We start from the raw sequence: 15,735 nt of genomic DNA, 5'->3' as shown, positions 1-15,735 counted from the left end.
TTCTCATCCGTTGCAAGATCATGAATCCATTGGTGATTGATAACTTCGAAAATCTACTCCAGCTGACTCCTCAGTCAAGTTTTATGTCTTCATACCATGAGTACCTTACCCACGACGTGCACCCTTCACCAGGCATCTCCAACCAAGTTTGCTTCCCATACTTTTGCAATTCCTCTGTCATTTTTTATCTGTCCATGCGACAAAAAATCCATGGAATCCCAGATCATCTACGCTCATATTCTATTCCGCCGATATTTTCGGCAGAATATGGGGGCATAGTTAGATCTGATAAAATGTTCTTTACTGACGGTTCATTCATAAACGGGTCCACTGGCTTCGGCATCTTCAATGAAAATTCCAGTGCCTCTTTCAAACTCAAAGATCCTTGTTCCGTGTATGTCGCTGAACTGGGTGCGATATACTACGCACTGGGGATCATTGAAACATTGCCCATCGACCACTATTTTATTTTTTCAGACAGTCTCAGCTCAATAGAGGCAATCCGCTCAATGAAGGTTGATAAACGCTCCTCTTATTTCCTAACAAGAATAAGACAACTATTGAGTGCTTTGGTCGAAAAATTATTCAAGATTACCTTAGCATGGGTTACCTCTCATTGTTCGATTCCGGGGAATGAGAAAGCGGACTCGCTAGCTAAGGTGGGCGCTTTAGAAGGCACTCTTTTTGAAAGGCAAATTGCTTATAATGAATTTTTCCACATTCCTCGTCAGTACACGCTCGTAAGTTGGCAGCGCATGTGGAGTGGAGATGAGTTCGGTCGTTGGTTACACACGATTATCCCTAAGGTCTCGACGAGTGCATGGTTCAAGGGATTGAATGTAGGTCGTGATTTCATCCGCGTGATATCTCGGCTTATGTCCAATCACTACAACCTAAACGAGCATCTCTATCGCATTGGGCTCGCAGCAAACAATCTTTGTGATTGTGGCGATGGCTACCACGACATCGAGCATGTTGTCTGGTCGTGTATCCGGTACCATGCTGCTCGCTCTCAGCTCTCTAGAGCACTGAGAGCACAAGGAAGACAATCGGAGATCCCCGTCCGGGATATCTTAGGTAGCCGTGATCCTGATCTTCTGCTTCATCTATACCTGTTCCTCAGAAACGCCGATGTCAACGTTTAATGATGTTTCCTTCGTTGTGTCCCCGTTTTATATCCCTCCTATCCGATCGATAAACTTTTACTTAATCGCGGCAATACATACACACGCTCTTTACAGATACACGGATCAAAGATTGTGCAGTCCACTGATCATTCAACAAGAGCAAAAGGTTGTACCGCTCATGACAACTCTACATGAACTGATGATTGCGCCGGTTAGTGACCATTCTATCCTGGATTCCTCGAGTCGAGAAAGACGCACCACGCTAGATATGAGGTACAGACTAGGGGGGCGTTGCTGATTAAGGGTCAGCTGCATCCCAATAGGAAGTATCCCGTGTCGGGCACACGTACAGAGCATTGGAGACAGCAACATCCGAATTACGAAAACACTTGTAATACTAACCTCGAGCCAACCGCGAGTAATCGGTTACATATTACTAACATAGATAATAAGAAAAATTGTCAAAGTATTGAACTCCCGGCCCCGTGAGGCTAACGCCATATGAGCCTTGATAAAAATATATATTTTGAAGAAAAAAAGAATACAGATTTCATTCCCTTGGACTTATTTTGCCGACGTCGATGTTGCCGTTGCTGGTGTATGTGAATGCTCAAATACAATTTCCATGGGAAAATATTTGACGTTTCATTCATTTGCGTTGAATTTGCGTTGACGGGACGTTGTATGTCTAGCACACTTCAACCAGCCCGGTGATGTTCCCCACTGGTACAAGTTATAGCGAACTCGTTTTTGAAACTGGGTTAGTTCCAAACTGACTTTGTAATAAAAAAAACTTTTTCGGGTTTACGAATGAGACGGTTTGTTGGTGTGCGTTATATAGTCTGATTTTGTTTATATTTGCAATGACCAAGTGCTGTGTAAAATTATAAAAGTTTGAATGAAAATTTCTACTTCATGTTGATTACCTAACACATGTAGTCCTGACACCCACTTAACCATTTGTCGATACCTTTCCTCTTTGACGTAGGACTACGTCTAACCTTTTAATATAGGGGCCCATTTCAATATTTCGGTGTGAAAAAGTGTTCAGCTTTTGAACGCTAATACCTCCTCAATTAATGAATGGATTTTGGTTCCAAATACACACATTGATAGGATATATCCCCATCAATTGTTTATATGCTACACATTACGGTTTTTCAGCTCATATAAAGTTCAAATTGATGAAAAGTTGGAAGAAAGAATTCCCTACTGTCCCATACATTTTGTCTGCGCTCCCGCAGCGAACAGCTATTCATTACAAGCAACCACGGCTACATGCGAAACGTACGGAGAAGATGAAGGAGGGAGACAAGAAAGAGATTATAAATAAATATAGGCGGTCGCTTCAACGTTAACTTTATGGCTATATAAAGTGAGTGATGGTGGGGCTTGGCCACATTCTATCATCGGACGCCAAGCAGAAAAGACGCTATCTTGAAATTGATTTTCAGCATAAGAGATATCGCTGCATTTGCCGGGGATGTATGAGGTGCGATACCGCAGGAGCAGGAGCAGGAGAGCCTATCGAAGTGTGTTAAAAGCGGTGGGAGCGTCGCGCCGGGTGAATGAGTGGCTAATTGCGCTCGATTTGATAGAAAGCTGGAGTTTTTAAACGGTTTTATTTAGCTGTGACATATTTGTATGTTTTTGACGTAGGACTACGTCTAACCGGAAGATATAGGGGGTGAAATGGAAATCTAGGCACTGAACAAGTAGGAAAAAATGCAAGATTTGGAACGCTTATAACTCGAGCATTTCTCAATAGATCGCAAAGGTTTTTGCATCAATTGATAGGAAATATATCTACGCATCTATCATTACAAATAACATTTCATTTTTCTTGAGATAAATAATTGAATAAATGTGAAATATGAAGCATTGTCAAAATGCACTATGTGCCCATTTTTTATTGGTCCATTTTGTGCTCCTCAAATCGTACCGACCAAACCGGGCAACCAGAGCAGCAACGAAAAAGAATGAAGCACGATTGTAAAGGAAAAAGAAAAAATGAACGAAACATTGGTCGCAGTCTCACACATGTGTAATTCTCGAGCCAGCCAGTCAGCTTAAAAATCCCCGCTCCGCTGCCGTAACGATCATTCTCATTCAAACCGTACACCACATCGGTTCGCATCACAACACATCAACAAACCAACCCAAGCAGCCATGTCTGGACATGGTAAAGGAGGAAAAGTGAAGGGAAAGGCAAAATCCCGCTTGAACCGTGTTGATCTGGAGTTCCCCGCAAGGGTAGCTAGGCCGAGCGCGTTAGTACCAGTGCACCAGTCCACCTAGCCGGCGTTATATAGTTTCGGCCGCTGAAGTGATCGAGTTGACTGACAAAGCTGCTCGCGACGATAAGATAACCTGCATTCAGAACAGACCACATTCGGTTCGGTGGACATCAAGACAACAACAGGCAGTTGCAGCGAGTGGCAAACGCAATCGCAAAACGGCAGCATGTAGCAGAAGAAAAACGTTTGTTCTTTATACAAACTGCTTTGGTGGTAAATCCAGAACAATAGAGTTCAATAGAGTTACCTCCAATCCGATACTGAGTGGTGGTAATGCGACGTGCCATTGAATGTAATTTACTGTAAAATATGTCACAAGCTGGATGGAAAGAAATTTTCCAACTGTGAAAGCTGTGGCGAGTGGCAAATGCAATTGCTAAACAGAAAGGTTTAGCCGAACAAGATGGGGATATCGAGTGATAACAAAACAATAAACTCTTTAGATTGAAGATAATTTTGTGATCCTGAAAAGGACCCTTTTTAGCCTGCATGTGAATCCAACGAGCGAACAAATCGTAATGAATGTATTTTTTTGCCATCGCTCCCTTTTAACGCTCATTCGTTCGTCTCGTTGGACTCGCCCCTCTGGCTGAGTCTGCAGATTTGTCTCTATCCTGTGAGTGTGTACCGCTAGAGTATAAAACACGCGGACCCCAAAAAAATATCTTATTTTCTTTGAAACCGTAAACCCGTAAATCGGCATCGTGGACGTAACAAAGGAGGACAAGTTAAAGGAAAGGCAAAGTCTCACTCGAACCGTGCAGGTCTCCAGTTCCCTGTTGGTCGCATTCACTGATTGCTCCGCAAGGGTAACTAGGCCGAACGGATTGGTGCCGGAGCACCAGTATACCTAACAACGATTATAGAGTTTCGGCCGTCGGAGTGCTCGAGTTGGCTTGCAAAGCTACTCACGACAATCAGAAAACCCGCATCAAGAACAGAGCAGCTTCGGTTCGGCGCTCATCAAGGCAACAATTAGTTTCAGTGAGTGGCAAAGTGTTTCTCCGACACGTCGTATTAAATGTAATTTACTGAACAACATGTCACAAGCTGGATGGGAAGAAATTTTCCAACTGTGAAAGCTGTGGCGAGTGGCAAACGCAATAGCTAAACAGGAAGGTTTAACCGAACAAGATGGGAATATCGAGTGATAACAAAAACACAACACCAAAGGTTCTTTTCAGAACCATCAACATATTCATAAAGAGTAAACAGTAAACTAATCCATTTTTCAGGTAGATAGGTAGGTATTCACGTAGGAGAAGAAAATAAAACAATATATTTAAAATATATATTTAACAAAAGCTGTCCCCTTTGTATAGTCCTACGTCACTCCGGTTATGTCCCCGACATTACCCACCCGTCTTTTTTTTTATCCCATCCGTTTATTAGGCTCATTTAGCAATTCAGCTGTCACAGAGCCGAATTTATTCGTATACATTTTTATGTTAAGATAACTATTATATTATAACTATTATAGTATATTATTTAGGCTTAAGATTCCTATCCATCGATAAACATTTGTTTTTTTTTATGTATAACACAGTAGCTGTTTAGGCCTAAGAATATTCCAATTCTATCGATACACAACACATGCCGAGTATTCCATTTCTATCGATACACAACACATGCCGCCTTTTTCGGCGTTAGAATATTCCTATTGTTCGAATGTTCACAGTTGGACTGTTCACAACGGGACTGCTGATATGAGGCTTCCATTGCTGTGTTAGAATTAGCACCAATTACCGATGCAGCAGATCGTAATGTGAGCGGTAAGGGACTGGGATTACCAACACATGATGATTGTTGCGTGGACGTAGTAGCTAGAATAACACACAAAGATGGTCAGTTGAGGGGCCCTGAGTTATTAGCTCATGATCGTTCGCTTAGTAGCGGACACGCAACCAATTAGACTACGAAGACCCCCTCTTGTATGTTTGTATGTAACATGTTTGTCTATGGCGCTGTACAACATTAATTGAAATTTGACCCCTTTCCTGTTGACCGGTCTGCAGTCATTAAAAAACTGCGTATTTCATGATCTCGAGAATCCAAGATGGCGACCGCTACAAAATGGAGGATTACATATTTTCTCAAAGCCCCATCAATATGGGTATCAAATGATGGACTTGACTAGTAGAACACAGTTATTCATGAGGAGTGCAAAGTCCAATTACAGGTAAACTTCGATATAACGTACATTTCACTTTCAAAATTGTACGTTGTATCGAATTGTACGTTATATCGAAGCATAATAAGTACTCACAAACGTAAAGTGACCAGAGGTCTAACGCGGGACACAAAAAACAAAACGTTATGTGAACATAAACCATACTTTAGCGAGTCTAAACTGATCGGTATTATTTCTTTCTGAGTATCGGCACTCAGTTGGGATTTTTCGGTGATTTAGATTTTGTTTACGCCCGAAAATCACTCGCTCAATCAGAGCATTTACGCCTGGCAAGCACGATTCAAATTCTACAATTTTCTTCAAATTACCGAATTGAATGCTCGAAAATTCCAATTCATTTTTCATCGATTTTAGTGTTAACGTATGCGTTAAAAAAAAGGACTAATTTCAGATGGCGATGAAAGATAATTTATAGGAACAAATTTTCTTTAAATCTTACGTTTATCAAGTCTACAACAAACATGATTCAAGGCTGTTGATTCGCAGCACAGCACTGTCAAGCAACTTGATGATTTTTCCATGCTGCAAGCTCCACCCCACAGCGAAGGAGTTGGACATCTTGAGGCACTTTGTGTCCACCATATATAGCCGATCTGGTATTTACAATATCATCTCTTTGCCGCCCCTTAAGCCGGGAGATCGAAGCAACCGGCCAAACGGTGGAGAAGAATCTGACCAAAATGGACATATTTATGCGGAAGCGTCAGACGAGACCGGCCGTATCTGAGCAGCAAGCAATCACCCAGAAGGAGTAGCTTGAGGTGCTAGTGAAAAACTTATTTCCGGCGAAAGAAGTAAAAAACTTCTTTTCGTACTCATAATGAGAGACGAGACGTACTTGATGCTAGAATTCAACGAATGACAGGGGACCGGGTACTTTAGGTTCCCCAGGTAAGCGATGACGTCGAATATATCATTCACATCAAGCTCTCGAAGAAGGTCCTTCTCTGACAGACGTGAAGGAAATGTCCAAGCCGCTCTTCTTTCGAGTCATATGGTGAACGGGGAGATATATAGTACGAAGTGCTTGCCGGAGTTGGGAAAGTGTGTGGGTCTTTATGCCGAACCTGGGATCAGCCCATTATGCCAAAAGATCACTGGAAGATGGATCGGCTGGAGATAAACATTGTCGTGAAGACCACCAGCCTTCCCAACATTCCCAGCTGCGCCCGATAGAAAACTTTTGGACGAATGGCTAAAATAAGAACAGAGCCACGAAAACGTAAAATAACAAGCCGATATACATCTTTTCATCGGCCATGGTTCAGGTTCCGGCCAACTTCCGTAAGACCACCCTTCGCTTCATTAACGATACTTCATCAAACAACTCTGTTTCTTCCTGTCGAGTATACACTAGTTCTTCCGGTTTATTTAAAACGTTAAGCCCTGACCGAGCTAGGGGACCAAAGATTAACTTTTCGTCTGACTCACGTTGGTCCCTGCGGATCAATAGGGTACTTTGATAAAAGTCATGTTACAATTTTGTTGCTGTCGCTTCCTGTTGACACTCTCTAAACAAAAAGCCCAATGTCGTTGCGATGAAACCAGCTCAACGTATGAATCTTTGGATGCATTAGAAGCGCTCTTGAACAGTCTGCCAAATAAAAGTTTTTTTTTTGAGGTTCAACCATTTAAGAAAATCAACATGATCAAATTGTGATATTGAAATATATTGATATCGCGGAACATTTTCGTTTCTTTTGCCAAATGCGGGACGTTTCGCGGGACGGAATCTTACGCGGGACATTTTGTCTGGTCAGTTTACACAAACGTAGTCTATAATACATTATTGTGTTGCTGTTTTAGTACAGTTAATGAATAACTTCGATCAGAAGACGAAGCCAGCCTTTCTCATGATGTTTTCCTTCGTACTGTTGATTAAAGCTTGATTCATTTAGAATCCGGAATCACAAAACCAGCTGTATTTCGGGATTGATTGAAGGTACAAAACTTGTTTTAGCATCACAATACAGATAATTCATTGTTCTATCAGAAAAAAAATATTGAAAAAAATTTTCCTTTACACTTTGGAAATGTGTACGTTATATCGAGTGACGTTATATCGAGGGTACGTTATATCGAAGTTTCCCTGTATATCACGATACCAGACGGTAAATTCCTGTTACGATATGCTTGCCATCAAGTGTGTATTCGTTGCCGGCTGAACAATAACCCCTATAACATTTGCATCGCACGACATTTGCACGACAAATTTTGATTTTTTCGTATTTGAATCTAGACGTTTAAGTGTTTTTTGAGTGCTGAAGTTTTATTCAATCATTTGATTTTTTTCTGTAATTTTGTACATGAAAAGTTGGTCATTCTGGGATCTGTGCTCCATGATATTCGAATAATGGACACCCCTTGGTGTAGTCCTACGTCTTTCCGGTTATGTCCCCGACATTACCTACCCGTCTTTTTGTTCCACAAATAATTACCATTATAATATAAAATCATCATCTGACACAGTTTTCGTTTAATACTAAGTGCGGATTCAATCCCCTTTATTTTCATGCAAATTCATGCATTTCTTGCAATAATGTTTCAGACCACCAGAGATGCCAGATTTACAGATATGTTTGTAAATTTACAGACATATCTGTAAAATACTTTTTATTTTTGTTGCAGACTTTTTGGATATTTAGTTTATATCCATACACATGAAGTTAGACCTATTTTTTGAGTCATTCATTAACACGTTGCCATCCGGCGTAACCACAGTGGTTACGTGAGCAAACTAGCGCCTTAATGGCGTTGTCACCACAGTGGTTACGTGCACAAAACAGGACGCAGTGATGTCGTGAGCATAGTATTGCTCAGTGGCCCACGACAGTACTTCAGTATCTTTTGCATTTTGTTGGTTTTTTGTTTGGTAACAATAACTTGTACATGTCAACCATTTTTATGATTTCATAAGTACTTTTGCCCTGACATCATTGCAGACGAAAGAGATGATACGATTATTCACGATGAATAAAAACAGGAAGTGGGTTATATCTATGGTGTAACCGCAAGGGTGACGTAGGACTATAGTTGATTTAGAGATCATTTGTTTGAAGTTGAATCTAAATCCATTCTGAATGAATGAATAAATGAATATTTAGGGGACTTCGAAAACGAGAGCGTTACGTTGGAGGCTCAAGGTTTTATGCATCCAATATTGGATACAAAAAACCTTGTTCTGAAGAATAATATTCAGAAGCTTTCCTGCTAACTGCACTTGATTGACAAATCACAAAACCAAATGTATGTGGTCGCAGTATTATATAGATAGAAAACATAAAAAAAACTCGCTTGAATGTAATTTTTAATTCCAAGGGGAACTGGCAGATTATTTTTCAGCAACGATCACTTCTTTCCAGATTTCTTCTCGATAACCAGCAAACGAAAAGAGTTCCTGCTAATTACACTTGATTGAAAAATTACAAAATCAAATGTATTTGGTCACTGTGTTATATGGTTTGTTACTGTTAGCGTCGTTTATTCGTTATTTTTGTATTATTTGTATTTAGTGTGTAGGAAAATATGCCATAAAAATACTTACCCAGTGTTAGGGATTAGGTTAAGACAACATTACACTAACATATGAAAGCTGGAAAAGAGAATGAGTGTCACGCGGAAATAGAGATGGGGATAAGAATGAACAATAGTAAACAATAGTGAGAAAAGTAAGGAAAAGTTGAGAGGAGTGACCGAGGAAAGCGAAAGAAAGAGAGAATGTGCAGGGCAGATGAAAGAAGAACTGCCAGAAGAATTCATTTCCTGGCAGCATCGACTATCGCACGGACTGGAAATAAGTACACGGAAAATAAGATTTCAAAATTTTAATTTTAAAAAGAGAAAGATTTGGAGTGATTACACTACAAAGGAATCAGTAGTCCTAAAATAAAGTGAGTCCACAAGTGTGGAAAAATCAGGACCCGTTGTTTTAGAGCCTTAAAAGGATCCTTATAACCTCGAAGAGGAGAACGAGCAACGTGCGAAGAACCCATCAAGCGAACAACGATTACGATTCCAGCGAAGGAAACACCACAAACTGACATACACCAACACAGAACTGTAAGGTTAGGTAATAAAAAAACATAAAAATTATATCTACACGCTTTTCCATACTCCACATCCGAGCCTTGATCAGCTTTTTCCCCGAAGAAGCCGACCCTGAGAGCGATTGGCCTCAAGCTCGAGCTTGCCAGCATTAAAAGAGGCCTTGAGAGCCCAACCTCAAAGGTTCCCGTGGCTCAGACCAGGAACCGAGGTGTTGCGGGAGGTCCGTCTGACCCCCGAAGTAATAATTGGCGCCCAACTAACTAAGAGAAAAGCTAATCAAGACTCGAAAAAAATAATTGGCATTATTTTTTTACACCGGAGTGTAGGAGAGGTTGAATAGCGAACATTGTTGGTAGTACACGTGGCGGCATTTGCCTGAAATCCTTCTAAAAAAAAATTAATCAACTATGGTTCCGATAAGTGACTTACTAGTGCGCGTACGTTTGTGAAGAAGAAATTTAAAGCACCAAATTTGCATAAATAGTGATTCATTCATAAGCGCGAATTCGCTGATAGGTTAGAAGAAGAATTGTAAACGGGTCTTGATTCGATTATCGACGAATTTGTTCATTGATAGAGTTTCTCCAAGTGGTTCGTGACACGGATAACAATTATTAAAACACTGCTAGAATATTTATTAGTGCAATTCATTCGTACATTCATTTTCAAGATGAATTTTGATTCATTATACCGGAAGTTAGAGGTTTCTCATTTAGGCGTAGATGAAGTAGAGCATGAACTGTTAATCCGGAACATATTATATGACCCGAATGAACACGAGAGTATCAAGCGGCGTAAGCTGAAAGATCAGTTGAAACGTGAGAGAGAGCATAGCAATCCAATCACGTTCTATCAGATAACTTGGCGATCGACCAAGGATGAAATACAAACAATAATGATGAAGCTCGTAGCGGTTGGTTCTTTACTAGAGAATCCTAAAATGGATACTAGAAATAAAGAGAAAATTAAAACAAAACTGATTCATTACAAATCCCGCATCGCACGTTTGAGTTCAGCATCGGACTCTCAGAAATTTGCCCCAGATATTAATAGACTTGAAAAAGAATTTAATCAGATTTGTTGTAACCATTTCCCAATGTTAGCTGAAATCCCTGAAATGAGTAATGTGGAAGAGGAAATTTCGAAGCAGTTACAAGAAGTGAGAACGGAAATAGATGATCTAAATCAAAGTGTAGGAGCTGTAGGCCTTGTTTCTGAGGAATCAGAAGAGACAAATAGAACGGTCAAATTGATTCAGGAAAAGGAGAAAGAACTAGAAAATTCAACGAAGCGTACAGAGGAAATATTGGAAAAATTGTCAGAATATGAAAAGGGTGAAGCCGAGAATTTACCCGATCTGTTCAGGGCTTTCAAAGATTTCGTTATTCAAACATCTGAACAAGAGAAGACAAGACGTCAGAAAGAATTAGAGAGACAGCATCAAAGGGTGAATGACGTAGAAAAACGTATTTACAATAAGAAAAAGCTAGAGAAATTGCTTTCAAATTTAAGCACAAGTATGAAAACCGAAGCGATGAATTCGCCTAAACCGAAAGTTTGTTTACATGAAATACCGAATCAAATGAATACGAGACAGGGCATTAAGAAACATTTAAACAGAAACGAAAGCTCTCACACTGAAAGCTCACTATCTGATGGCTCGGTAGATTTAACGAAAGATACGTGGAAACACCGAGTGAATAAATCGGTTAATATACATAAATCTCGCACGATTCATAATTCTAAAACTAAGAGGAAATCGAGGAAAGCGAAATCGGAATTGGAAAGCTCAAATGATTCGAAAGGATCTCATAGTGAGTGGTCGCGAGAAACCAGCTCAGGAAGTTCTTCTAGATCGCGAACTCGTAGGAGTAGAAAAGTAAGGAGATCTAGCAGTATAACAGTTAGACGTATACCAATAGCGGAATGGAAAATTAAGTATGACGGTAGAGATGAGGGTCGGAAAATAGCAGAGTTTCTGAAAGAGGTTAAGATGAGAGCCCGAGCAGAATACGTAAGCGAGAAAGATTTTGTTTCGGTCTGCAATACATTTGTTCACTGGCAGAGCTGCGGATTTATGGATGTATTTACCAGTATGTGTCCGTTTTGTCAAAAAAACGTGGGCAATTCAGTTTACCGAATACTTAGCCGGTTGGGATCGAGTAAGTATTTGTCGACGATCCATCTCACGAAAGCTTTCCTTCAGATACCACTCGAACCCAACTCGAGAAAGTATACGGCTTTCTCGGTGCTCGGTAGAGGGCTTTTTCAATTTAATAGACTTCCCTTTGGTCTCGTGAACAGCCCAGCAACATTATCCAGGCTGATGGACGAGGTTTTAGGATACGGAGAACTCGAGCCAGAAGTATTTGTGTATCTTGACGATATTGTCGTCGTCACAGAGACTTTTGAACGACATATTGATTGTTTAGAAGAAATAGCAAAACGACTCGAAGTTGCTAACTTGTATATTAATATGGAGAAGTCGAAGTATTGTTTGAACGAACTCCCTTATTTAGGGTATTTACTTACTCCAGAGGGCTTGAAACCGAATCCGGAGCGAATAGAGGCCATTGTCAACTATGAGCGACCATCTTCAATCCGAGCTTTGCGTTGTTATCTTGGCATGGCGAATTATTATCGTCGCTTTATATGCCACTTCAGTGAGATCACCGCTCCACTTACGAATTTACTCCGTAAAAAGCCGAAATCGATTGTTTGGAATGACGAAGCTGAGCAATCATTTATTAAAATCAAGGAGAGTTTGATAGCTGCTCCAGTCCTTTGTAATCCCGATTTTATACGACCATTTCAAATACAAAGTGACGCAAGCGACACAGCAATAGCGGCGATACTAACACAGCATCACGACGACGGAGAGAAGGTTATTGCCTACTTTTCTCAGAAGCTGACACCAGCACAACAGGCCTACGCAGCATCTGCAAAAGAAGGTTTGGCTGTGCTTTCAGCCATCGAGAAGTTCAGACCGTATATAGAGGGAACTCATTTCATGGTTATCACAGATGCTTCAGCATTAACCAACATCATGCGAGGCAAATGGCGCACATCTTCGCGTTTAAGCAGATGGAGCATCGCGCTCCAAGGCTATGACTTCGAGATAAAGCATCGTCGAGGTAAAGATAATATCATTCCCGACGCATTATCTCGCGCTGTAGAGAGTATTGATTTGTGTACCCATGACGATTCTTGGTATACCAAGCTCTTAACGAACGTGAGAGACTATCCGGAAGAAAATCCCGATTACAAAATAGAACAGGGAAAATTATTCAAATTGGTTCCGACCAGAAATGAAGTGCCATGAATGGAAACTGTGTATTCCGTTGAGTATGAGATCACAGATTTTACAACAGGAGCACGACGATAACTTACACGTTGGCTTCGATAAAACATTAGAAAAAATTAAAAAACTGTATTTTTGGCCCAAAATGTCTTCTACAGTCCAGAAATATGTCCGTAATTGTGTCACCTGTAAGGTGAGTAAGCCGTCCAATACATCACAACATCCTGAAATGGGGAAGCAGAGATTAGTTACAAAGCCGTTTCAGATTATTTGTATCGATTTTATACAATCCTTGCCCCGTAGCAAATCGGGAAACGCTCATCTTTTGGTGATGCTTGATCTCTTCTCGAAGTGGACAGTCCTTATTCCTGTTCGAAAAATTTCAGCCAGTTTGACCACTAAACTTCTCGAAGAGCAGTGGTTCCGTAAATTTTCGGTGCCAGAAATTTTGATTTCTGATAATGCATCAAGCTTCGTTAGCAAAGAATTCCAAACCTTCCTTGAGAGATTTCATGTGAAACATTGGACCAATGCACGTCACCACAGCCAAGCTAATCCCGTAGAGAGACTGAACCGAAGCATAAATGCTTGCATCCGTACCTATGTAAAATTGGATCAGAAGCTGTGGGATACTCGAATATCACAAGTAGAGTATGTAATGAATAATACCGTTCATGCGTCCACCGGATTCACTCCATACCGGGTACTATTCGGGCATGAAATAGTTTCGAATGGAGACGAGCATCTTCGGGAGGTGGATACAGATGAAATATCGCCTTCAGACCGAGTAAACCGTAAACGGAATATTGACCAATCCATTTTCGAAATTGTTCGTCGAAATCTTGCGAAAGCCTATGAGCATTCTAAGCGAAATTACAATTTACGATTTCATAAACCTGCTCCGGTATACCATGTTGGTCAGAATGTGTTCCGTAGAAATTTTGCACTATCTTCCGCAGGAAACGCCTATAATGCCAAATTAGGTCCAGCGTATGTTCCATGCACAGTGGTTTCTAGAAGAGGCACTAATTCTTACGAGCTCGTCGGTGACAACGGGAAAAATTTAGGTGTATTTTCAGCAGCCGATCTGAATCCAGGTGTCGACGATCCTTGATAATAGTATTTTTCGCATGTTCTGAAAATGCATCGTTAATAGTATAGTTCTATATGTAAATTGATTAATAATTACAGAGATTGAGTCGATTGGAGTCCGCGGTGTTTGTGAATGGTTAAAGTCAGATTATATTTTTGTCCTGTGCGTCTCTTGTTTCCTAGAAAAGTAGCTTCTTGTCTAGTCTTGAGCTGATCAGGGTTGAATAAAACCGCCAAATGATAAGATAGACATTCCATTAGATGTTTTTCAAAACCGGTTAATCTAAGCACTTTAATAGGATGCGACAGTGTACGGTATTTCCTTTTCATTAATTATTTAATCAGCCACGACTTGTTCACGATGATAACTTGTTCACGATGATAACGCCACTTTCGCTACAATGGAATTTACGAGAAAAATTCCTTTTGTGATGCTAGAGAGATTTATCAGTGAGTGCTAAAGAAGAGATGAGTTCTTATCTGCAAGATAGCAGATTTGCAAACTCCAAGAGAGAAATGAAAGGGTAAACGCGTAAAATACTGATATATTCAGCTAGTTGAATGAATCATCTATTTGAGAAAAAATATGTCAGAAATGCCTTTTTCACAAGAGTCGAGATCTGCATATAAAGATGCTAACTCAAACCTGGGTTATTTAGAAGAGCTAACCGTTTAAATAAAAATAAACCATTCTGGTTTATTTTCTAGGGGGAGTGTAGGGTAGTGTTACTGTTAGCGTCGTTTATTCGTTATTTTTGTATTATTTGTATTTAGTGTGTAGGAAAATATGCCATAAAAATACTTACCCAGTGTTAGGGATTAGGTTAAGACAACATTACACTAACATATGAAAGCTGGAAAAGAGAATGAGTGTCACGCGGAAATAGAGATGGGGATAAGAATGAACAATAGTAAACAATAGTGAGAAAAGTAAGGAAAAGTTGAGAGGAGTGACCGAGGAAAGCGAAAGAAAGAGAGAATGTGCAGGGCAGATGAAAGAAGAACTGCCAGAAGAATTCATTTCCTGGCAGCATCGACTATCGCACGGACTGGAAATAAGTACACGGAAAATAAGATTTCAAAATTTTAATTTTAAAAAGAGAAAGATTTGGAGTGATTACACTACAAAGGAATCAGTAGTCCTAAAATATAGTGAGTCCACAAGTGTGGAAAAATCAGGACCCGTTGTTTTAGAGCCTTAAAAGGATCCTTATAACCTCGAAGAGGAGAACGAGCAACGTGCGAAGAACCCATCAAGCGAACAACGATTACGATTCCAGCGAAGGAAACACCACAAACTGACATACACCAACACAGAACTGTAAGGTTAGGTAATAAAAAAACATAAAAATTATATCTACACGCTTTTCCATACTCCACATACTCGAGCCTCAAGCTCGAGCTTGCCAGCATTAAAAGAGGCCTTGAGAGCCCAGCCTCAAAGGTTCCCGTGGCTCAGACCAGGAACCGAGGTGTTGCGGGAGGTCCGTCTGACCCCCGAAGTAATAGGTTAGAAAACATTAAAAAAAACTCTCTCGCATGAATGTATTTTTCAATCCCCCGGGAACTGGCAGATTAATTTTCAGCAACGATTAGATTTTTCCAGATTTTCCTCGATGCTCCTCGATACTAACTCGAGAACCACCTGTTAATAGCACTTGATTGAAAAATATTTGGTCG

The 15,735-nt window shown here is 40.4% G+C and overlaps 1 long non-coding RNA gene across 1 annotated transcript; it reads right to left on the bottom strand.

The window, feature by feature from the left end:
- Positions 1–13,078: 13,078 nt before the first annotated feature.
- Positions 13,079–14,360, bottom strand: LOC129775050 (uncharacterized). The gene is made up of 5 exons (XR_008742844.1): positions 14,153–14,360; positions 13,874–14,098; positions 13,633–13,815; positions 13,251–13,563; positions 13,079–13,187 (listed from the first exon to the last, which is right to left on the bottom strand). It is a non-coding gene; the product is annotated as an uncharacterized LOC129775050 (long non-coding RNA).
- Positions 14,361–15,735: the final 1,375 nt, after the last annotated feature.

The sequence above is a fragment of the Toxorhynchites rutilus genome, chromosome 3 (genome assembly GCF_029784135.1).
Source record: "Toxorhynchites rutilus septentrionalis strain SRP chromosome 3, ASM2978413v1, whole genome shotgun sequence".
NCBI classification, from domain to species: Eukaryota; Metazoa; Arthropoda; class Insecta; order Diptera; family Culicidae; genus Toxorhynchites; species Toxorhynchites rutilus.
The sequence above is the reverse complement of the archived record's forward strand: the minus strand, read 5'-3'. Positions and strand labels throughout refer to the sequence as shown.